The 25328-nt window shown below is 42.5% G+C and overlaps 1 protein-coding gene across 1 annotated transcript in view; it reads right to left on the reverse strand.

The window, feature by feature from the left end:
- Window positions 1-24192, reverse strand: part of tanc2a (tetratricopeptide repeat, ankyrin repeat and coiled-coil containing 2a) — a 60091-nt gene extending 35899 nt beyond the window's left edge. The window contains exon 1 of the mRNA XM_085453270.1: window positions 23862-24192. The gene's annotated coding sequence lies outside the window, so the exon portion shown is untranslated. The remainder of the gene's footprint in view (window positions 1-23861) is intronic.
- Between the last annotated feature and the right edge of the window lie 1136 nt (window positions 24193-25328).

Below are 25328 nucleotides of genomic sequence, written 5' to 3' on the forward strand. Positions count from 1 at the left end.
TTGAAAGCTCCGTGAAGCTAGCAAAGGCGTCATACCGCTGCGATGCTTTAATACATACATAAATGGACTGTTACTTACACAGCCCCGTTCTTTTCTGTTTGATTACTCAGTTTCTTACTACATGCCTCATTCACATACATTCATACTATCAATTTTGACTTAACCCCGTAAGACCCAACCCATCAAAAAACAGCCAGAAAATTCTGTTTTTTTGGAACTGAGATGTTTAATAAACCTTATAACAAAATGCTATATCATGTATATATTTGCTATAGCATGTTGTTTATGGTATATCTTTATTATATATTTATTAGTGCTGTCAGTGTTAACGCATTAATGCTGTCATCACGATTAACACGATTACAATTTTTAAAGGGCTCAACCCATCTGGAGCGCAGAATGGACACACGTTGGACAAACTTCCTGAAATGCGTTAGCAGAGTCATTTCAGGGATTTTGAGTCAGTCTGCGCTCCAGACGGGTTAATTGTTCATCGCATTAGTCGTGATGATGGCGTTAACATGTTTAAGCTGCATTAACGCTGGATGCTGAGTAACCCCTTACATGGATTGATCTGCGTTAACTCATTAACGCGAATTAGCCCGTTTTAACGCGTTAATGCAGATCAGCCTGCGTTAACCCGTTAACGCTGACAGCACTAATATTTATTATATATTTTTTGTATGGCATTTGATACATTGGGCATTTTTGGCAACTTTTTGTTAACAACAATGTTAATTTTAGACAAAAAAGAGTTTTGTCCATAACATTTTGAAATTATGGCAAGTATTGATCATGTTCATGAGATAGAGGTCTCAGAAACTAATGTAGGAAATATGATACAAATGGCATTATAGGGTTAACATTCACACATTCCCCTGGAGAATTCACAGACCAATGGATACATCAGGGGCAACTTGGGGTTCAGCATCTCGCCTAAAGATACTTAAATATACAAACCAAAGGAGCTGTATGCTCTACCTCCTGACCCACAGCTAAACATATATGAGCTCAGAACTTCATTCTAATCAGTCATTTGCTCATAATGGGGTCTAAACACGTGCTGAAATAACCAGAAGTATGTTACAGATATACCATGGCCAGTTAGCTAGTGTTATAGCAATAAGCTCACCAACCCACTTTTGGTGTTAGCAGAGGGTTGTGTGTGGTGCACCCTCTATGAACCTTTATGACCACTGTCTACGACTGTAGCTGCGGACTAAAATCCTTTTTCTACTCTCCAGCCTCCAAGTTTTAGTTGGGAATTCAGTCTTTTCAGAGCACATTTCCAAAGCTGAACAAGGACCACTGTCAGCAGCTGCAGTCCAAGATGGTGGAGGTGGGGTCTATCCATGGAAAACTAAAAAGCTGTATTACATTTAAGAGTTGATTCTACACAGAATCACACATCACACAACATTTCCCTTCTTTGCTCTTTTGCTTTACTACAGTGTGACTTTTGAACACACCCATACTGCTGCCTGGCAATGCTGTTGCTAGGCAACCATCTGCGGTTGCTAAGCAATCCCCTAATGATAATTCATATTGATGTAACCCTTTTTGCCTGGTGGTGTATGCTTCTCTGGTTTATCTGTGCCGTATGAAGGCTACAGAACTTCAGATGTGGGTCACTGTGTCAGTGTGAGGTTATTGATTTTGAGCAAATAAGCAACTCCATGAGACTTTACACAACTTTAACTTAACGTGAAAGACACTCAGGACAAATATGTGAAACTATTCAATTGAAAGATAGTTTGATTTAAAAAACAGATTTCTGACATATATCCTAAAACTGAAGATGGCAAATGCACATCTTTAACCTTGTGACGTCTAAGCTGTCAAACCCTAACCGACCTTGGGCAATCTAATGAATACCTCATTTGTGTTTTATTAAACTGTTCGCCTAAGTCAGCAGGAGAAAAAAATTTATTCATTCTAACTATATTTTTCCAAAATATAGGGATAGGTTAGGGCTACCACCTACTTCTTAGATCTCAGAGGGGTAAGAAGATAAAGAAGATGTACTCTACATTTCAAGGGCACTGATTTGATTACACGTATGGGTACCTGACATCTGGGAACAAAAGATGTGTTTTAGTGTTGACTTCAGATTTGGGGTTAGCCATGTGGTAGCGAATACGCGCTGCATTAGTTTTGTTGTGTTCCAGCTGTAACTTCATCAGACGACACAGTGTTGTTTGCACTATCAATGTGGGGGGAAGCTGAAATCCCTTCGGTCTTCTCCTGAATGACATTATCGCCACTCCGAAAAAACTCTGAAAAACTCATCTTTTCAAGATGCTGCTGTTTTTCTCTCTGTATAATCTGGGAATCTCTGAGCTCTTATACTGATATATCATTAATGGTAAATACAGGCGCAATTGTACATGCACATCTTTAACCTGACCACACTGGCCATGCTGGTTTCAAAAATTGAGAGTATCCAAGGCAAAATGACGCCAAAGCGTGGTGCACGGTGCTGCTGTCAATTTTAGCTCATGCCTCGTGCCTTTTCGCTCTCCCTGTGTTCTGAACTCTGCTGGTGATCCCTTTCCTGTTCCAGCTCACTTTTCTTCCAATCAGCACTCAATCTACACAGAGCGTGATCTACGTCGAGCTACATACTGTTCGGTTTTTAGGCAAATACCTCTGCAAACAGAAACAAATGCGGTACTATGAATAAGTGGAGTGGAGGAAAGTAAATGTACTTCCTTGTAAAAAATTTAAATAGTTTGTGATGTCAGTTAGAGGGATTATTTTCTTTGTTCCCTGATTTCCAAAATGTGGGAGAATAATGCAAATAAAAACAAAAGTTATATTTCCTGATAGCATAGAGTTAGGGTTACAGTTAGGGAACCCAATGCTGACTTAGACCTCACAGGGTTAATCTCAGTTGGTTCAAAGTATTGCTACATAACAAAACCAAATTGTGTCTTGTGTGAGAGAGCCTACATGGCAAGAGGGACGTTTAAATAACACAGGAAGCCCGAGTCGCAGTGGCATTGCTTCCTCACTGTTTTACTAAGAAAATGTCTCTGCTTCAGGATTTACACTCTGAAAAAAATCCATGTACAACATGCACTGAATAGTTTTAGGACTGGCACTGAAACCACACCAGGGGTTTACAGTTTAAACAGTTTAAGGAAGCACTGACCTCTGGCCCCCTCTGTTGACCATTGCTGATAACAGCAGCATAGATATAGTTTCCACTGGGAAACTGATGTTTTCACAGCACAGCAATTTAATAACTGTACTCTCATTCAGCTTTATTAAACTACCAGTGTGACTCGTGTCAGCAACAGTGCATATTAATTAGGCTTTTACACACACACTAATTTCTGTCATATTACTGCTGGCTTATTCCAGTTCGAAATACGACATATGGCATAAGGTTTCTATATGATTTATCATTATCGTGTTTTCTTTTTACTGGATATGTCTGACAACCATAAGTCCAAATATAAGACCAAAAATATATATCACGATATACATTTGAAAATTTGCGATAATGATATAACTGACGATATAATTGACACGAGACAAAAAACTTTACAACTCCACAACTTTATTAGTGCAAAAAAACAAAAAAAAACAATGTATTTTCACTTAAACAAGCAGCTGTTTTTTATGTGCATTAAAGTTATATAAAAATTTAACAGTGCAAATGCAAATTCCTCGCTGACAGTTTAACCAAAAGGCATTTCCAGTGGAAATTGGCCGACATATCCTCAGCATAACCATGTATAATATCCACAAAACTTAAAGAGGTTATACACACACAATACGGTAATATTATGTTGAAGCACAGTATGTATCGCTCCGCCTACGATAGCCGTAATGCTCCGGCAATCCATTCGTAGGTTAGCAAAGTCGTACTGAAACATTTGACAGATTTTCGAGCGCCGTGTACATAAAATCGTTTTGAGGTCAGTAAACACAACCAGAATTCATACACAAGGCACACGGGATTATAAGGGACGCTGTCGATTTTCAGAAAAATCAAAGGACTGATTTTAAGTGTGCCGTATTTTCCAAAAAACACGGTAATAACGACGGCCCGCTAGCATGCTCTACCAAAAATAGTGCTTTGTTGTGTATCTGACGGACGAAAGCTGAACCAGTTCCACACCACTGAAGTTGCAGCAGTTTTAGAAACCAACAACAAACCAACTCTGGTTCATCCGTTTCATTCAACGATCCGCTTTCGCCCTTCTCATTCTCCATCGCCGCCGCCGTGCTTTTTCCGCCATGTGTGTAAAACAAAAGCACTGCGCATGCGCATTTTATCCATATTCTATCGTGATATTTTATTTTCTTATCGTTGCCCAACATTATACCGGTATTAACGTGAACGGTATGATATGGCCCAGCCGTATTGGCAGGAATATTTTAATCACAAGAAGATCACAAGCAACACTGCTACTTAGACACTGTGTGGAGCCACATGCCCCTTTAGTTCCATTATATTCATAATAAGTGTCACGGTTCGGGACAGCGGCCGTGTGAAGAGTGGAAGGAGGACTCAAATGCAGCACTTATTCAGACGTGAAGGGTGATTTATTAACAATACCAGACATAAAGTGGAGATGGCAAACAGAACTAAGGACGAACTAACTGGGAGAAACTACACAAAGAAATAGCAAACCTGAGCATGAAGGGAGAACAGCAGGGAGAGCACGCAGGGGATTACACCAGGTATGAACACAGACGACGCAACGAGGAGCAGAGGAAAACACACACTAAAGTACACAAAGAGACACTGGGAAATCACACACAGGTGGGAGACACAGCTGGACCTGATTAACCTGACGAGACAGGGGAACACTAACACCAGGGACCAATAGAGGGAGCACAAACCCAAAACCCAGTATCTAAAATCCCAAAACACAAACCATCCCAAAACAGCCCAAGAATAATAAAGAGAATAATAACAATAAGGAACACAAACACAAAGTCACTGAGTCATGGCTGCAGGACCATGACAGTACCCCCCCCTCAAGGGCTGGCCCCCGACAGCCACAGAAACACACCACCAGATCCGGGCGGGCGGCAGGGGGCCCAGGACGGAGGGACCGGGCCAAGACCAAAGACGGAGGCCCCAGAGTCCCAAACAAATGTTCACAAAAAAAAAACTCACAGGGGAGCAGAGTCCAAAACACAGTTCAGGTGGCCGGCCACGAAGAAGGCCGTGGCGGCGCGTAAAGAGTTCGGGAGGCCGTCCACGAAGAAGGCCGTGACAGCGCGCAAAAAGTTCAGGGGGCCGGCCGTGCGGAAGGCAACGGCGGCCGCTCAGGCGAAGAGGGTCCGGGGGCCGGCCGTGCGGAAGGCAACGGCGGCCGCTCAGGCGATGGCGGTCCGGGGGCCGGCCGTGCGGAAGGCAACGGCGGCCGCTCAGGCGATGGCGGTCCGGGGGCCGGCCGTGCGGAAGGCAATGGCGGCCAGTCAGGCGACGGCGCCCGGCCACTAGCCTAGCCAGCGGTCTAGAAAACGGCCGTTTAGCTCCAGACCCAAACGAGGCTGGGCCAGGCGAGGCTGAAGGCACGGAAGCCGGGGCCGCAGCGGGCAAAGATGCTGAAGACGCTGCTGCAGGCGATGATGCGGATGCTGAAGACGCTGCTGCAGGCGATGGTGCGGATGCTGAAGACGCTGCTGCAGGCGATGGTGCAGACACGGAGGCTGGACCAGACGAGGATGCAGACACGGAGGCTGGACCAGACGAGGCTGATGAGGATGCTGAAGCTGGACCAGACGAGGCTGATGAGGATGCTGAAGCTGGACCAGGCGATGCTGATGAGGATGCTGAAGCGGAGGCTGGACCAGGCGATGCTGATGAGGATGCTGAAGCGGAGGCTGGACCAGGCGCAGTGGGTGAAGATGAGGATGCTGTGGCCGAGGATGCGGGCACGAAGGCTGGACCAGACGAGGATGCAGACACGAAGGCTGGACCAGGCGATGCTGAAGCAGAAGCCGGACCAGGCGATGCTGAAGCCGAAGCCGAAGCCGAACCAGGCGTGGATGAAGCTGGAGATGAAACCGGGCCAGGCGTGGATGAAGCCGGACCAGGCGTGGATGAAGCTGGAGATGAAACCGGGCCAGGCATGGATGAAGCCGGGCCAGGCGTGGATGAAACCGGGCCAGGCGTGGATGAAACCGGGCCAGGCGTGGATGAAGCCGGGCCAGGCATTGGATGAAACCGGGCCAGGCGTGGATGAAACTGGGCCAGGCGTGGATGAAACCGGGCCAGGCGTGGATGAAACCGGGCCAGGCGTGGATGAAACCGGACCAGGCGATGAAGAAGCTGTAGCTGAAGCCGGACCAGGCGATGAAGAAGCTGTAGCTGAAGCTGGGCCGGGCGAGGACGAAGCTGTAGCTGAAGCTGGGCCAGGTGAGGATGAAGCTGGACCAGACGAGGCTGAAGCTGAAGCTGAAGCTGGGCCAGGTGAGGACGAAGCTGGACCAGAACCAGGCGAGGCTGAAGCTTCAGGCTGAGGCGTGGCAGTAGCAGGTGGTAGCGCTGCAGGTGATGATACTGCAGGAGGCGGCGCTGCAGCCACAGGTGGAGAAGCAGCCACAGGTGGAGAAGCAGCCACAGGTGGCCGGACGGGATCCTCGGGCCCCCCAGCCGACGTGGCAGTCAGTGTGGCATGAGGCTGGACGGGCTCCTCGGGCCCCCCAGCTAGCGAAGCAGGAGGCTGGACGGGCTCCTCGGGCCCCCCAGCAGGCGAAGCAGGAGGCTGGACGGGCTCCTCGGGCCCCCCAGTAGGCGAAACAGGAGGCTGGACGGGCTCCTCGGGCCCCCCAGCGAAAACAGCCGCAGAACCAGTGGGCACCGGGGCCCCCGGCACACATGAAACAAAACCAGTAGGCACGTGGGCCTCTGGCACACATGAAACAAAACCAGTAGGCACGTGGGCCTCTGGCACATATGAAACAAAACCAGTAGGCACGTGGGCCTCTGGCACATATGAAACAAAACCAGTAGGCACGTGGGCCTCCGGCACACATAAGGAGGGCTGCAGCTGCGCAGAGCACTGACCCTGCTCAGGCAGTGACAGCACGGTGCAGTTCACAGCTGGCATCTTGGCCTCCAGGGGTCCAGAGTAAGCTGAGGGCAGAAACCCAGCCTCTGGGGAAGCCCCGGAGTGAGCAACAGTCTCTAATGTTGCCAGCTTTTGAGGAACAGGTCCGTAGTGAAACAGTTTGTCTCCCTGCTCAGAAACAGCGGTGGAAAAGCAGTGTGAAAATTGTGACTCAGCCATTAACTGAACTACGGGTTGCGGTGATGCAAGCGGTGGTGGTGGCTGAGTAGCTAACTGGAGCGGCGGCAGAACAGGTAATTGTGTCCTTGGGGAGGCTAGCGGTTGAGCTACAGACTGGGAGGCTTGTGGCTGGACACAGAACTGAGCCGGAGAATGGCGATAAAGTCCTGGCTCAGAAGGGGCGGCAGAGAAACAGTCTCTCGGTTTTACAGAGGGTTTGTACACGCCCACTTGCGAAGGATCTGTTACCACGAAGGTGGGTAAGCGACCCGTACAGTCTCCCATCCCGCTCTGAATAGCCCCAGAAAACAAAGTCCCGGAATCTGGGGAAGCCCATGCATCCCGCTCACTCACCGCCTCGGGCTGCTCGGAAGTAAATGCAGACGGGGGGTGAAGTCCAAGGTCCAAAAGGAGAAACTCCTGCTCCCACGAACAGAGCGAGTCCAGAAGCCATGGGAGACCGGTCACCAGACGCTGTAGCCGCCTCTCTATAGCGCGCTGGGACGTGCCACCCGGGCTTTCCAGCCACAGGTCGATCAGCTCCTGTGTGGCATCGATGAGCGTCTCCCGTAGCTCCCTGGACGGATTAAGCGCTGCTGGGTCTATCTTGTGGTCGCGTCGTACTGTCACGGTTCGGGGCAGCGGCCGTGTGAAGAGTGGAAGGAGGACTCAAATGCAGCACTTATTCAGACGTGAAGGGTGATTTATTAACAATACCAGACATAAAGTGGAGAACTAAGGACGAACTAACTGGGAGAAACTACACAAAGAAATAGCAAACCTGAGCATGAAGGGAGAACAGCAGGGAGAGCACGCAGGGGATTACACCAGGTATGAACACAGACGACGCGACGAGGAGCAGAGGAAAACACACACTAAAGTACACAAAGAGACACTGGGAAATCACACACAGGTGGGAGACACAGCTGGACCTGATTAACCTGATGAGACAGGGGAACACTAACACCAGGGACCAATAGAGGGAGCACAAACCCAAAACCCAGTATCTAAAATCCCAAAACACAAACCATCCCAAAACAGCCCAAGAATAATAAAGAGAATAATAACAATAAGGAACACAAACACAAAGTCACTGAGTCATGGCCGCAGGACCATGACAATAAGCCAGATACCTAGATAGCTAACATCTCCAAAGCTGAGATTACTCCAAAACATTACAGACAGATGAACAGGACTACAGACTGGAGGTAAAATAGATACATTTGAAGTTTGATTTTTGGTTGAACGCTATGTCACAATATGTGAGCATAACATTAGCAAAGAAATCTAGATGTCTGATAAGGTGAATAGTGTTACGAAAATAAAAGCTATGTCATTGTCTTACCAGGATGGTTAACTGTAGTGTGCTGTACAACATCAAAACTACCAAGTGATCACAAGAAGTCATCTGTAATTCTGATTTTCTTCCATTAACATTTTTTTCTGCTTTTACCGACCCTAAGTTACAGTAAAGTAAACCAACTGCACTCGTAGTGTCACAGGTGTGCTACTCAAATATAAAGCTTAACAAAAAAGAGCATCACTGTTTTTCAGTTCTTTTTGTCCAGTTCTTTTTGTTGGGGTGTTGGGGTTACACTGGAGGTAAACCTTAGGTTTAAACTGCACAATCTTTAACACACACATTATTTAATAATGGAAATGTAGGCTTCCTGCAATTATGAGGTGGGATCCACATGACAAGCAAATTTAATTCAAATGACTGACACAGCACTACCTGTTTCCTGATATAATCTAAAACGAATCCAATGTATGCTGGGAGACTTCACTACATCAACAATTTAAAGTTGAAATTTCAAATATTTTCCTGCTTTTAACAGTCCTACATGAACCCTGTTAGGATTAAGTCACCATAGGTAATAAGCTACATTATACTTATACAACCAGAAATGTAATAATAAAAACGTTTTTTGGAAGGAGAAGAAGAAAAGAATCATTCTAACTGACACACATCAGAAAGTATTTATAGTGGATCCAAAAAATGGTTTTTTTTCTTCAAAACATTCAGATCTAAAACTGCCCATGTGAACAAACCTGTCAACCAAAGCAGCCACATGGTGTAAGCAAAGCAGTAAAAATGCTTCTGAATGCCATAAAATTGGGCTTATTTTAAACTTTTGTGCTGACAAATAAAGATATGCTAGAAAAATAAAGGTAGTCATAATAAATATTGACTTTCAGTTCAGTCTTTATTAACTGTGTTATACTTTAAGCTATAAAAGGCACAAGTAGTCAGCTAAGCGGGCACCCTTATGCCTTTCCTGATGACTGTAACTCACATTCATCACTGAAGACTGCCTGCCCTTTCCTCACCATGCAGGACTCACAAAGCTGCATCACGTTGTGAAGCTGCTGAAGTAAAATCTTTTTGGACATATTTACAGTCTTAGTGAGTTTGTACTTATTGACTACAGACATTCAAAAATACCACAGCGGTCTGTGCATGCCCTAAATCATTTCAACAACAAACACTGTCGTGATGGAAGAAAAGACTTTATGAAATATGTGCACGTATGACACATTTCCATCCAAACTTGTGCTGCCAGTTTGAGTCTGAGCAGCTCTTTCTCCATCGGCTGTTTTTATTTCCACTTTTTTTCTTCTTTTCTTTTACTGTTAGTCTCATATTCCATGGTTTCGATTTCTGTTTTTTCTGGAAAGACACACACACACACACACACACACACACACACACACACACACACACACACACACACACACACACACTCACACACACGCGTGCATAAAGGTACATGATGGATGAGGAAACCACTCAGCATATCATCATTACTGTGAGCAGAATGTGGCAGAGTCTCTATGCTGTCCAAGCCTCTTCCTCTTTTCCTCTCCCTTTGTGTTTGACTATGTTTTCTCTTGGGAACATTCTCCTTTGTGTGTGTGTGTTTAGTGTGTGTGTGTGTGTGTGTGTGTTTTTTGTGTGCCCAAGGGAGAGTGGATCAGGTGCTACTACCAGGTGCACTATGAGCAAGAGAGCGAAGTGACTCCACAAGGACGAACCTTTCTTCAGTGAGTGTGTGAGGAACATGTGTGTGCAGTCAGATAAGCCACTGCTGTCAGTAAATAACACTTTCGAATGTTTAATTTCATTCTTGAAGAAAAGCATAGTGCTGAAATTAATTTAGCATAACATTCATTCCCAGTGCAACCTCTCTTGGCAGCAGATATTTCAAAACCTGAGCAAATAAACCCCATGGCTATCTGCGAGGGGAGTTTAGGAATAAGCCTAATCCATGTCTGAGAAAGAATCCCACAAAGAGCTTCTAGCTGCAGCAGCTAGAGGACTACTGGCTCTTTAGATATGATGCACACACAGCAGTGACTAGCTCAGCCTTGCATGGGTGTGTAATGTGTGTCAGTGTGCTAATCCTTGAAGGGAAGTAAGCTGGAGTGACGGGACTGAGTCTAAAAAATAAAAACCCAGACACCCCCCCAATCGACAGCACGCGCATGACTGAACTGCAGCACATATATTAATATGACAGTGCATGTGTCTGGGAAATGAGAGATGTTGGCCTTCTTATGTAAATGCACTGAAGACAAATTAGACAATGGAAAATAGACCACGAGTCCTTTGTGTCTGCCTGAGATGGAAAAATGAGAAGGCAAGCAATAACAAACATAAAAATGTTCACGTACACAAATGAAACAAAAGGAGAAGACAGGGGTTTGATGAGAAAAATGTTTTTGTATTTACCACATAAGAAAAGTCACCAGGATTGTAGTAAAAGCATTTTAGATCCGTTTTTTTAAGCTTGGTCTCACTTTTGTTTATCAAATTGCCAAAAATAAGAGAAAAATACACAAACTTCTGTTAAGTGAGTTAACATAAACTTTGTCTACTTACACGCATGGTTTGTTACACAAGGAGGCTGTGGAGCCTGTGTTTTGTACTTCTATCAAACTGAAAGAACGGTAAACCAGTGCACTGATTCAGACAATCATAAAGCAACAGTAACTATTATTTTGGCCACCTGGGTAAACAGAATGAGCTGTAAAAATGCTTTTATAGCCAACGTGCCAGCCTAGCTCTTTGTCAGGCAAATGTTAACTATTATGCATTAGGTCTAGCTCATCTAAGTCCCTGTTAGCAGATGATTCAATAATTGAATAAGTGACAGAATCAACACCAGCAAGCTACACTATCAGAATTCTTGGAGCATGGGCCATGAAGGAGGAGCGGTGGCAGGGATCTTTCACTGCAGCTTGTGAAAGCTAGAAGATGTAGACCCAGATTTGTTAGCTTTACTCTCAGACTCCCCCCGAGTCGGCTGCTGTTTCGGCCTCTCTTCAATCCCAGTCTCCACTCGCAGACATCCCACGGTGGAAGCAGAGCAGTAGGTAAAGCCAGTTGTAATTGTAAGATGGGCTTTATGTAAACTCTCTCTTTTCTACACTTTTTCATTCAAATTATTCTTAAAGTTTAAATAAAAAATGTACATGAAAAGAGATATTTTTAACTTATAACTGATAACAGCAAGATAATTGTTAGTTTCATAAATAATTATGATCAATAATACTGACCATAATGATCCTAATTATGATTTCTACTTTAATCAAGCAGCCTCAGAACAAGTTGTGTTTTTTTTCTTATTTCCAGTCACAGAGTTCCTGTGGTGGATCCTCTTATCAAACAATCGAAGTGTGTCCCAGCTGCAAGATAAAGCTTCATATTTAAACTGCTGTAAACAGCTTCTTCTTCTTCTTTCGACTCTGTATGATGTCATAAGGAGAGAGTATCTCAGCTCTTTTTTCCAAGGGACAGCCAATCAGCAGGAAGTTCTCTTAAACAGTCAGAAGCTGAAATATCTTGTTTCAGACAGTGAATGAACTGAGAAGCTCCATCAAGGCCTGATATGAACTAAAGAAGGATTATTTTAAACTATAAATTATGCAAAGCTACTCTAGTAAAGTACAAGAATAAAGATTATGGGGTTGAATGTGATAAACTGCGCCATTTCAGCCCGACATTCACCAGTTGTGTTCTTTAACTGCCATAGGGACTACACTTTTCTCCCCCAAAAGTTAGCAACCACAAAATGTTAGTGGCTGAGTAAGTTTCGACAGATTTTTTTTCTGTGAAAAACATCCAGTGGTGGTGCTTGAGAAACAACACTTATGTGAGTGGAAACTTAAGCTAACCATTAATATAAAAAAATTTAATGTAACAACACAGGAATTCACAATTTAATGCATTTTGAAGACAGATCATTCATTATGTCAGGAAGTTGTTCAAGAAACTCGCTGCAGTATCCAGCAACCTTTGAAATTTTGTGTTGAAGGAGAGACTGAACAACAAAACAATGTTGCTGCTGTCCAAATGTGTACAATCTGCACTCTACATCACCACAAACACACCAGAAAACATGCAGAACTGAGGAGACATGCGGGAAACGAGGAATCTGATGTGAGTCACTCTGATCAGACGGAGGCCAGTAAACGTGACTCAGTGCTGACGTGGTGAGAAGCTCATTCATGTGAGTGCCAAAGCCACAGATAAGCGTGCTGTTTGCATGTCTCTCTCTCTTTCACACAAACACACCATCTGTCGTGAGTTCCTCCTCCATCTGACTTCCTCGAACTTTTAGTGAGTGTGTCACAAAAACAGAGTTCTCTCCAGATTTAACTGTAGCACAAAATATACATAATAGTGAAGCCGGCTGAGCTGCAGAAACTCAGCTCATATATGCACTCACCAAACACTTTAGTAGGTACACTCTGCTAGTACGCTTTTGCCTTTAAAACTCCCTGAACTCTTCATGGTGTAGATTCAACACGGTATTGGAAACACTCCTCAGAGATTTTGGTTCATGTTGACATGTCACGCAGATGCTGCAGATTTGTCAGCATGCACGCCTATGATGCCAATCTCCTACCACCACAACACACCAAAGGTGCTCTATTGGATGTAGACCTGGTGACTGTGGAGTGAACTCACTGTAAAGTTCAAGAAACCAGTTTGGAATGATTTCAGCTTTTGTGACATGGTGCATTATCGTGGTCAAATCAGCCATTGGAAGACGGGAACACTCTGGTCTTATGGGAATGAAAAATACTCAGGTAGGCTGCTGCGATTAAATACCGCTCAAATACTAACGGGCCCAAATGTGCCACTAAAACATCATCCACATCAGCTCAAAGCAATCTGCCAATTCTTATTAAACCTCTAACATTAACATCACATTGTTGTCAGTCACTGTTTTCTCTGTAAACCTTAGAAATGGGAGTGTAGAGAAATCCCAGTCGATCAGCACTTTCTGATGGGCAGGTCAGCTGCTCAGCCCAACTGACACCAAAAACCATGCCACGTTCACAATCACGTCAATCATCTTTCTTTCACATTCAAAATGGTTACCTGCCTAAATGCAGTTGCTTTCTGCCATGTGATTGGCTGATTAGATAGTTGCATTCACGAACAGATGAAATGTGCGCCTGAAAAAGCTGGTGCTATGCATACTGCTGTAGAGCACAGCTACCTGTTGATGCCAAACAAACACCCTAAAACCCTAAAGTGTTACATATTATTATCCCACCCATCTATCATCCATGTAATGGTGCGTTCACACCAGTGTAAAGAAAAATTTTGCCCTCCGTTACTTGTATTGTTGTCAGTTAACAAACTCACATACATTCATGTCTAACAGCTTACAGAACGAAGACTATAACTGATAGTTGGAATCAAGTAATATGAACATATTTTAATAACTTACTATTAAGTAGTGTCGCTTGTTTTTGGTTTTACTTTATTTTGCGCTATCAAATATTTAAGTTTAACATTGAGTAGTTATGTTCTTTATCGTGCTACCACATTTATGCATGGAAATATGTTAGCTAGCATATTTCCATATGAGCTATATACCATCATGCTACCAGATGTAAGGACAGAAATACCTTGGTGCCGTTATACTAGCACACTTTGGTACAAAAATCTTTGCTACTGTCAAGCAAGCACATTTAGGGCCAGAAATACACTGACACAAAGCACATGAACAGACAGCACAGATAAAAGACTCAATTACTTCCCGATACACTTTTTAAGTATAACCAGGGTGACCATATTGATGACATTTACAAACACTAAATAAAGTGTGTGCCTTTAGCTACATGTGGCTGATGGTCTGGATTTACTTTAGATAACTGCACATTTTCTGTCTAACCACATTTGTGCTCAGAGAGAGCTACAGTGGTACTATGGATGAATACAGTAAAGTAGTAAATCAAGAATTCAATTTATGGCTGCTTTAAACAAAACAAAAACAACTAATTACTCAGCTAAAATGCCTTTATTTGAAATGTAGTGAATAGGTCTTTATTTAAACTGTACTTGTATTGTAGATAACCCTTTATTTCTGTTTGTCTCTACATCACAAGTTGAATCTGTCATATTTTATCATAAAGACTCTTGACTCTTTGCACATATAGTACAAAGAATTCCTTCATTGCCAAATTTATTTTGTTAAATCTACTTTACAGCATTATGCTGTTGACATGGTGGAGAGCAGTTTTTTTTTCTTTTATAGAGACTAGAGAGACCGCTAGAGAGATTGTTTCTCTGTGTAACTTTTCCCGTTGTCATAAACCAGAGAGCCACTACTGAGGATCGTTGCTGACCCACTGCACTCTTGGTGTCGCAGCTTTGCTAATCTAAAAGGAAGGTAACTAAAACACAGTGATTCTGCATCATAGTTTCCAAAAGTCTCAGTCTCTGTCATGCCAGATTTTCAAAGTAAAACTGGGTCAAAGGCATTTTCAAAGTTTTATGGATCCAGTGTGGATCCTGGTTTAAACAACAGAGTCATTATTTACCCTGCAGTTCTCAGGCAGGGTTGACATAGCATGCAAATTTAATTCAAATCGCCCCACCTCTGCTCTACTTGTTCCAAGACAAACTTTGGGCATGTTTTTCCAGCAGCTCTGTGGGGAGTCTAAAATAACCCAAGGTGTACTGGGAGATGTAGTCCTACTCGCCTCCCTGTTAGGTTATCTTGGGTGTTGCACCGATAGCCCCCCAACACCACAGAGAGATTTCCCTTTTTATCAACCACCCAAAGAGTGTCTGATTATATAAGCAGAGGAAATCACCAGTGATATTCACACCACACACTCAAACACAACTTCAAACACACTGAACCTAGAGCACACAGGTTTGTTTGACTAGCTTTAGTTGTGTATCTATAGGTGTGTCTGTTATTAGCAATAGCTGAGTGCAGATGGTCTTGCATTAGACTGAATCCACTTGTACATGCACACACACATGCACTGTGCCAGACTCTTATCTCTCTTCCCCAGAGAGGCCAATCCTGACTTCCTGCAATCACTCAGGACTCACTTGGCTTGCCCGCATACAGTACAGGAAGGGAATGAGAGTGTGTGTGTGCGTGTGTGGCCCCCAAAACAGCTTCCTGCAGATAAACAAACAAAGGCCTAAGTGATATGCTCACCTTTTACCCTTTCCTCATGGTGTAAACACTTCATCACTTTTCCACTCTTTGAAGTAATTTAAAGCTTCACAAGACAACTTCACACCACTGCCCTCCCACAGTGGGGTGAAAAGTGATTTAGAAAAAAACAAGCGGTCTCATGTACAGACACAACCTATAACTGTTCTGTAAGAAATAACTAAAAATCGGCCAACCATTTTGACCAAACAAATCTACTGTAATTAAGCTCCACTAAGCCAGACTGTCTAGCTCCAGCAGTCTTTCTGGGGACACTGGTCAGTCCAAGGGGGCAAAGTAAACAGACAGAGAAAGCAGCATGCTAATAATGCTATGAAATACTATTCATTTCATAAGAACATTTAGTTTAGACTTTAATCAGCATTTTGCATAAAAATGCTGATTCAGTGATAAAGTGATGAAGTCACATATTGTACTAATTGAGTCTTGTTTACTTCTTAAGTTACCAGGATAATGTTCGCTATTGCTAATGGCTGTTGCTCTGCTCTCCAAACATTCAAAGATTCATCTTGTGTGATTTTTGTAAAAGTACACAAAATATTTATTTTCTGCTAGCATTAATTATTTCTCTCTTGATGCATACTCAATGATATGAGCATGATAGTAAGTAAATCCTCCAAAATAGATCTGTTCATCTGAACAGAATCAGTTTTTGGGGGCATTAGTTCTGTCTTTCACTAGAATAGATAGTATTTGAAATGTATGTACAGTAGTGGTAGCAGGGCCTTTCTTAAATAAATTAGGTGAGCCTACTTTGTGACACTAAAAACAGAGCAGTAACCATCAGTTTCTTCAGGGAGTATCTGATGTCATGGATGAAGTCTAACTCCCCCATCTTGGATTGCAGCTGGTACTGGTGGTCCTTGTACTGCTTTGAAGCTTCCTGGAGCTTGGCTGAGTACATCAACCAGTACTCCACTGCTACAGGCTCTGGTTAGTGGTCTTCAAGCTTACAGTGAATCTTCAGAGCACCACTTCTGCTACAGCTGCTACGGAAACAGGAGGAAGCTAGCAGCCACTTAACTTTCAAAAATATGAGTGAGGGGATTTTCCATGACCAATGGGTATGAAAGTTCGGCCCTATAGACTCCAATGTTATAATGTTCCACTTTACAGCATTGTGGCTGATACAAGAAATGTTTTTGCTAATCCAAAGATTAGCAAAAACATTTCTTGAGTGTCTGTCTCTACTATTTAGAGTCGCTGAACTGAACTGAGCATTTTTAATTCCTTACCCGATTAATATTCTACCCTGCGGTCTGGTACATGCCATCTAATAAAGTGTTGCTACATTTTTAGTGAATTAAAGTCTAACATTTTATTATGCTATTCAATTCAATTCAATTTTATTTATATAGCGCCAAATCACAACATAAGTCGCCTCAAGGTGCTTCATAGATAGAGAGAAAAACCCAACAATCATATGACCCCCTATGAGCAAGCACTTTGGCAACAGTGGGAAGGAAAAACTCCCTTTTAACAGGAAGAAACCTCCAGCAGAACCAGGCTCAGGGAGGGGCGGCCATCTGCTGCGACCGGTTGGGGTGAGAGAAGGAAGACAGGATAAAGACATGCTGTGAAAGAGAGACAGAGGTTAATAACAGATATGATTCAGAGAGGTCTGTTAATACATAATGAGCGAGAAAGGTGACTGGAAAGGAAAAACTCAATGCATCATGGGAATCCCCCGGCAGCCTATGTCTATTGCAGCATAACTAAGGGAGGATTCAGGGTCACCTGGTCCAGCCCTAACTATATGCTTTAGCAAAAAGGAAAGTTTTAAGCCTAATCTTGAAAGTAGAGATAGTGTCAGTCTCCTGAATCCAAACTGGAAGCTGGTTCCACAGAAGAGGGGCCTGAAAACTGAAGGCTCTCCCTCCCATTCTACTTTTAAATACTCTAGGAACAACAAGTAGGCCTGCAGAGCGAGAGCGAAGTGCTCTAATAGGGTGATATGGTACTACAAGGTCATTAAGATAAGATGGGGCCTGATTATTTAAGACCTTGTATGTGAGGAGCAGGATTTTGAATTCAATTCTGGATTTAACAGGAAGCCAATGAAGGGAAGCCAAAACACGAGAAACATGCTCTCTCTTTCTAGTCCCTGTCAGGACTCTTGCTGCAGCATTTTGGATTAGCTGAAGGCTTTTCAGTGAGTTTTTAGGACATCCTGATAATAATGAATTACAGTCGTCCAGCCTGGAAGTAATAAATGCATGAACTAGTTTTTCAGCGTCACTCTGAGACAGGATATTTCTAATTTTAGAGATGTTGCGCAAATGGAAGAACGCAGTCTTACATATTTGTTTAATATGTGCATTGAAGGACATGTCCTGGTCAAAAATGACTCCAAGGTTCCTCACAGCGTTACTGGAGGCCAAGGTAATGCCATCCAGAGTAAGAATCTGGTTAGATACCATATTTCTAGGCTTTTCAGGGCCGAGTACAATAACCTCAGTTTTATCTGAATTAAGAAGCAGAAAGTTAGTGGCCATCCAGGTCTTTATGTCTTTAAGACATTCCTGCAGTTTAACTCATTGGTGTGTGTTATCTGGCTTCATGGACAGATAGAGCTGGGTGTCATCTGCATAGCAGTGAAAATGTATGCTATGTCTTCTAATGATACTGCCTAAGGGAAGCATGTATAATGTAAACAGAATTGGTCCTAGCACTGAACCCTGTGGAACTCCATAATTAACCTCAGTGTGTGAAGAGGACTCTCCATTTACATGAACAAATTGGAGTCTATTATATATCTTATTTTATTAGGGCAGCACGGTGGCACAGTGGTTAGCACTGTTGCTGCACAGCAAGAAGGTCCTGAGTTCAATTCCACCATCAGGCCGGGGGCTTTCTGTGTGGAGTTTGCATGTTCTCCCCGTGTTTGCGTGGGTTCCCTCCGGTTATTCTGGCTTCCTCCCACCGTCCAAAGACATGCAGCTTGTGGGGATAGTTTAATTGGATAATCCAAATTGCCACTAGGTGCGAATGGTTGTCTGTCCCTGTGTGTTAGCCCTGCAACTGGCGACCTGTCCAGGGTGTACCCCGCCTCTCGCCCTATGACAGCTGGGATAGGCTCCAGCGACCCTGAAAAGGATAAGCGGACGTGAATGAATGGATGGATGGAATATTTTATTAGTCTGTTACTTAGCTGATATGTACATCTGTCTATTATACCTATACAGTTTATAGATACAGCTTGCTAGCCAAGCTAGTTTTTTTTAAGTGGTCTTAAGTAAAAGTTCTGCAGGCTTTCTATAAGTCTGTCAAAGTTTTTCTTTAGACACTGACTGGTGGTTCATTTTCAACTTTTCTCATTTTCAGTACAGTCCTTTTTCCTGAACATTTTCAGGGGAATGATTTAACTGACCAATAAATCACTGCAGCACATAAAGGGCACCTAACTCAAGGGACAAACTAGTGTTGTGTTTACATGTAACAGGTAACTTAGCAAAGAATCAGTTTTAAAAGGTTTCGATCCTGTGTCTGTATCCTGCATCTTTGTTTCAGCAACAGAGCTTTATTATGTTGTTTTAAATGTATTTTTGTTGTTCTGGTCTGTGTGCGACTTCACACATGATGTTTCTGTTTCTGCTCCTGTTTCTATTTTTATTGCACTGAGCATATAAATGTCACAAAAATTAACCATGAGAATAATAAAGTTCTTGTGTGTGTGTATATAATTTGCTCCCATTTGTGGAACCTACAAGAAAAATATCAACAATAACACAGTTTGACAGGTATACAATTGTATTTTTTCACCAATAAAGTGATTCCCAAAGGTCTCTAAGAAGAAAATCTGTCATATCTTAGCATGCTTTACAATGCATCCTTAAAAATTTTAAGTAAACTGGACAAAAGATCAAACACTATCTACAAGAGATAAACAATATCTGAAAGTCAAGTCCTTAAGAAATAAGAAACTATCCAGCAACGACCTGACGAAGGACCTAAGAGATGCATCTGCTCAATACTGTCTGCAGAAGTCTCAGCTAATGCAGTCAAAACACATCAGTCATGGCCTCCCTACAGCCCAGACCTCAACATTATTGAAGCAGGGTGGGATCAACTTGGCATAGAACAGAACAAAAAGCAGCCAACATCCAACGAAGCAACCTAGTATCAAGGCAAAATGTGACACGCATGCAGAAATTGCATTACCAGCAGGGGGAGATAATATATGCCAAGCCACAAAGTCGGTAGTGAGCAAGTAGTGACTCCGTTGCTGTACATGGAAGTTTTTCAACTTGTTTTGGTGGTAATAATAATAAACCTCTCCTAATCAGGTGTTTCTGATATTTAGTCCACTCCTTGACATAGTATAGCCATCACATTACTGCTGAATTTCATCTGACTAATAAATAACTGAACAACTGGAAACATCATTGCAAACACCACACAGAGGGCTGCATTTCATGTAAATGGACTGCATCATTGGAAGCATCCTGATAGGGTGCATCACTCTACTTTATGACAACTGGGCCGCTTTGGATGGCGAGCTGCTGAAGGACGGAAGAGAAAAATATTGGCATCCCTCGCTCCATGAGAGGTGCATTAGTCACGCCAATATGAAAAGCTCAAAAGATCATCAAGGACACAGGTCAGGTGGTCCACACTCACTCTGTGGAAAATGATGGTGGGGCATTAAATCACAAGATGCCCATTTCCAAGAGAGTTTCTTCCCACAGGGAGTCAGAGTGGTGGGGTATGCTCACATACAAGCACTTACACTCTGGATTCCCTTCTATCAGTCATCATAGCATTTTGTGAGAAATATATCACTGATTACACTGCGCTGAGCTCAAAAATAGAATTAATCAGGTTTGGGAGAACGGGTTTTATTTGCTGGGTGAATTTGGAATTCATGTTGAACTTGCGAAGAGTGTTTAAAAAAAATCCTAATAAAATTACATTGCTGGGGCACTTCAGTTTGTATTCCTTTAATTGGCACTAGTGAGGCCACGCAAGTGATCTAATTAAACTAATGACTGACATGGTGGGGAGGGGGAGGCTTTTAATCAGAGCGCCGTTAAACCCAGACTACGAAGTACAGGGTTAGGCAGATTAATGCAGGATTATGCCCATCTGCACTCCCACTGTCTAGGAACAGAAGCCAGCAAAAGGCTGGGAGTGCGCAATACATGACAAACAACTCCATCACAGAGACGTTTAACTGCATCCTGAAAAAATAAAGTTTGGTGAAAAATAGACCATCTCAGCTTCAGTTCTATCCATCACGCCTCAGCAGCTGTTGCCTACCAGCTTTAACATAGGGAGGAATCCAACAGAGTTTATTGGATAAAGATTAGAGTCCTGAATACTGACAAAAAAAGAGGAAGGTTACATTACTTTGCACAACTCTAGAGCTGAAATTATATTAGGGACGATTTAAGTTTTAGGTCATTCAAGCTAATGCTTAATTTCAGTCCATTACAGATATTTCTTGTGTGAAAAGAGGTTTTTATTTGATTTGTTTTACATATCAGGGCCTAAAAGGGAAGATTCTTGATGGCTTAAATTCTTTAAATATTTTAAGCAAATCAACTTATGCTCTGCTCGAGTATGGAAGTGGAATAGATTCACAAATTACTACCCTCATTCAGCAATTCTGACTTGCAACCTCATATTTGCTGAATGCTGAGGTCTGGACGGTACTTTGGATAAAAGGTTATAATATGAAATGTGACTTTTTATACTCTGCAGACTTCTGTATTCCCACACTCTGACAATAGTTTCTATGTGTGACTTTTGAACACTTTTTAGGGAGTACTGCATGAATCATCAGAGATATCATGAGAGAATCTATGAGAGAATTCTGATGGTGGTGAAATCAAATTTGACCGGTGCAGTTTTCCTTTTTTGTTACCACTGAAACGTTACGTTAACTTACCAGTAAGTCTCAGTAAGCTGTTGAAATTTTGTTGATATTTTCTTTGACTCCAGGAAAAAAACGACACCATTATTCTCAATAAAGAACCAGTTTCTTTTCTTACAGCTCCTCATCATATCATCTTTGACCATTTAGCCACAGTGACAGAACTAGGAATATACCTTAATATTCTTTAACTGTCAGGGAGTCAGCTGCCAGGACCTTAAATTTTTGCTGTTGATTACAACACTTTGCAATCAAAAAATACAATTTCTGCTGTTTTCCAAAAAGCCACTGATACGACCAAATTCAACAATAATCAGTTAAAATAGTTCAACAGTTTTGTCACAAAATACAAATAATTTTTTTCCACATTTGGTCTGGTTTTCTGTAGCTCAAGAAGTAGAGCAGGTCATCTACTAAGGTTGGTGGTTTGATCCCTGGCTGCTCTGGATGCCTCTGGATGTATTCGTGTGAGTGTTAAGTAGAAAAGCACTTAGGCATAGAGAAAGGTACTTATATGAAGGAGGCATGTTGTAAAAAGTGCTATATAAGCACCAGCTCATTTTATCGTTCTCTTTTCCTTAGTCCATTTTTGCATCTTTTCAACAAACTATCCTATCAAACTGAAAAGGATACCCATTTCCATACCAAAAGAAGCAAAAAAATTTTTTTTCACAAAGCGCTTATGTTTTGTTGTTATTTGGATGAGGTTGTGCAGATATGATCCAATATGATGCAGGCTGGTGTATTCAGTGATGCCCCAGATCCTTCCAGAAGGCCTTTGGCCACTGGCATCAGCGCCAGCATTTGGCCATGTATTACACCGCTAATAGTTAGCTATAACTGCCACTAATACAAGACACATTATAAGACATGTCTTCGAAAGACTCCTGAATTTACATATATGGGAGAATTTCGTAAGAACAAAGACGGTGGGACCTTCCAGAGAAGAAAAAGGATTTCTTAAGAATGGTGATTTGACTGGTGTTGGATAATACTGTTACTGCTTTATTCTAGTGACCACTGAAATGCAAGTTAGTGTACAAAATGCCTCAGATTAACTGCTCATAAGATGTGTTACCAAGATGGCTTCCAAGTGCTGAGATATGCTTCTAGAAGAATGTCGATATTGGTACACTGCCATCAATAAATGTCAACTCATATAGGTGTCAGTAAGGTATAAATTGAAAGTAAGACAAATATCTGGATGGTGCATTCTCTTCACCCCTAGTAATTAGGTGTAATTTGTACCTATACTAATTAATTTAACCTGTAACATGTTAGCTAAATAACAACACACACAGACAAACAGATCTGATTTAGCCATTCCAGCCAACAGAGACATCACAATAATGTAGCATGTACATAGTGTGGGAGATAATCCACTCATTTCCAAACAAAGGATTTGTGTTTCCTTCGAACACAACTGTAAACCACCAGCTGGCTCCATCACACATCCGGCCCAGCAGTGGAGGCAGGGGAAACTAAAATGTGACCAAAATGTGTGAGAAAAACAAGACCACACCAGGGCGGGAAAAGTAAAACCCGTGTCACACATGTACATGCACACAGTTCCAGGTGAGGGTCATCTTTTCCAGTCTGTCACGATGCTCCCTTCACTGTCTCTGCTGTTATTTTCTCCTTTTTATCTTCAACTGCTTTTTTTTATATCTCAGTACAGCCACAGTCTCCCGCTTTTATTGTTGCTTTGTATTTTACACGTGATGTTCAAATGTGTGTCAGCTATACCTTACATTAACAGCAATGATTCTAATATGATTCAGAGAATATGAGAATGTGCTCATGTGGTCTTCAAGCATAATTTTATAGTGATGTTTTTTGCTGTCAACACAATATTTCTGCAGTGACTAAGAGCTGCCGTGCTGAGTTCAGCATTAATATAGGACCACATTTTTTACAAGCACCAACAATACAATGATTATTAAATAAAAACACAAACACGGGGTAACAATAATACTAAACATGGACCTTTTAAGATTAATGGGCCTGTAATACGTTATATATACATATACATATATATATATATATATATATATATATATATATATATATATATATATATATATATGACACACGATATTATGGCTGTACGTCCACACACACACACACACACACACACACACACGTACGTGCCACCTTACTATAATATTTAGCTCCTTCCTTCGCTCACATACACGTATAAACACAGAGAAACACAGGAAAGACAAGGCCTACCTTAAGTGTTGTTTTTCCTCAATTCAGCGGCGATGAGAATAACAACCGTCTGACCGGTGGATAATAGGTCGGTCACGGTCGGGTTAATATCCAGCCCTCGGTGTATCCTTCTCCGTAAAACCCCGGTACAAACCAGCGGACCCGTTGTTGTGCGCGAGGCGGATTCCCACACTTCCCAAATTCCCCGTTCATTACCGGATATTAATATATTTTTATCAGTAGATGGACTGGTTATATTACGCTCATTATTCTCCTTCCACCGGTGAGCACGAGCTGACGTCTGAAGAGCTCCGGTGGCACGAGTCTCCTCCGGTCGACGGGAGGTGCTGCATTATTCATAAGAGGGGGCGTGGCCAATACGCGGAGTGTGTGTGTTTGGGTGCGCGCGCGTGCTACAAACAACAGAATGCTTGGGCTGGGTTCAGTTAAACCAGCGTAGTCGCGATGAAGCGCTCGCGACGACGACATCTAGCGGCCAAAAGGTAATTTGCAGAAATAAATCTAATCAAAAGGCACATTTATTTTGCTGGAGAAAGTCAATGAGCAACATGGTTACGTTATATGATTCGTAGAGTAACAAATGCGTGTTAATCCGCATGTGAAAATAGACCACTGTTGTGTTAGTGTGCTTGTATCAGTTTTTTGTCTCTGTAACGTGGTTGTTTTTTGCTTGTTTGTTTATTGTTTTTAGCTGACCTGTTCACCTGTTATCTCAAGGCTTTAAGTTTGCACGATTTGGGCACGTTGAGTGACAGGTGAATCTAAACGATGAATCCTGAATGTCTTGCGGAACAAAATGATCTCATCAGATCAAATTACATGCTTCCACTCATCAGGTGTTCCTTGGCACATGCAGCAAAGAGGAAATATTAGTCCCTCTTTCCCGGGGTGTTTCTCATGAAAGCCACGGATATCTTTTGCACCTTCACAGGACGTTACAGTGATGTATTAACAACCTCTTTTTTCTCCTCTTGAGTAGTCTTTTCCAAAATATTGCTCAACAACTAATGACCTTAGATGCATGAAGAGCTAACCAAACAATTTTCAAGCTACTTGTTAAGTGAAATATTGCTAGCATTTTACAAAACTGTCATTGAACAGCAGCTACTCTGTGTGATGCTTCCACAGACTGAATATAAAAATGTTGAGCCACAAAGACATCAGTGAATACTCCCGGTCATGTAGTCTTTCAGAGTGTCAACTTGTCTGAGAAACCAAGGGACATTGGCTCTGATAGGCTAGCAATGACATGGTAAAACATACCCTACTTTCAAACTAGCAGTTTAGACCATCAAGTCGTCAGGAAGGTGCTTACTGAGGTCACAAATAAACGGAGATAACAACAATTGTTGTTTCAGTGTACACCGGTACTTGGTGCCACATTACCTAAGCAGATTTAGATGCATGCTCCACAGCTGTGTCCTAAAACATAAATCCAAAAAACTTTGCCTCCTCTTCTTCATTATT

This window comes from Copadichromis virginalis, linkage group LG4 (genome assembly GCF_057382275.1).
Source record: "Copadichromis virginalis isolate Kocher_CV1m ecotype Utaka linkage group LG4, C_Virginalis_male_GT1.1, whole genome shotgun sequence".
Lineage (NCBI taxonomy): Eukaryota > Metazoa > Chordata > Actinopteri > Cichliformes > Cichlidae > Copadichromis > Copadichromis virginalis.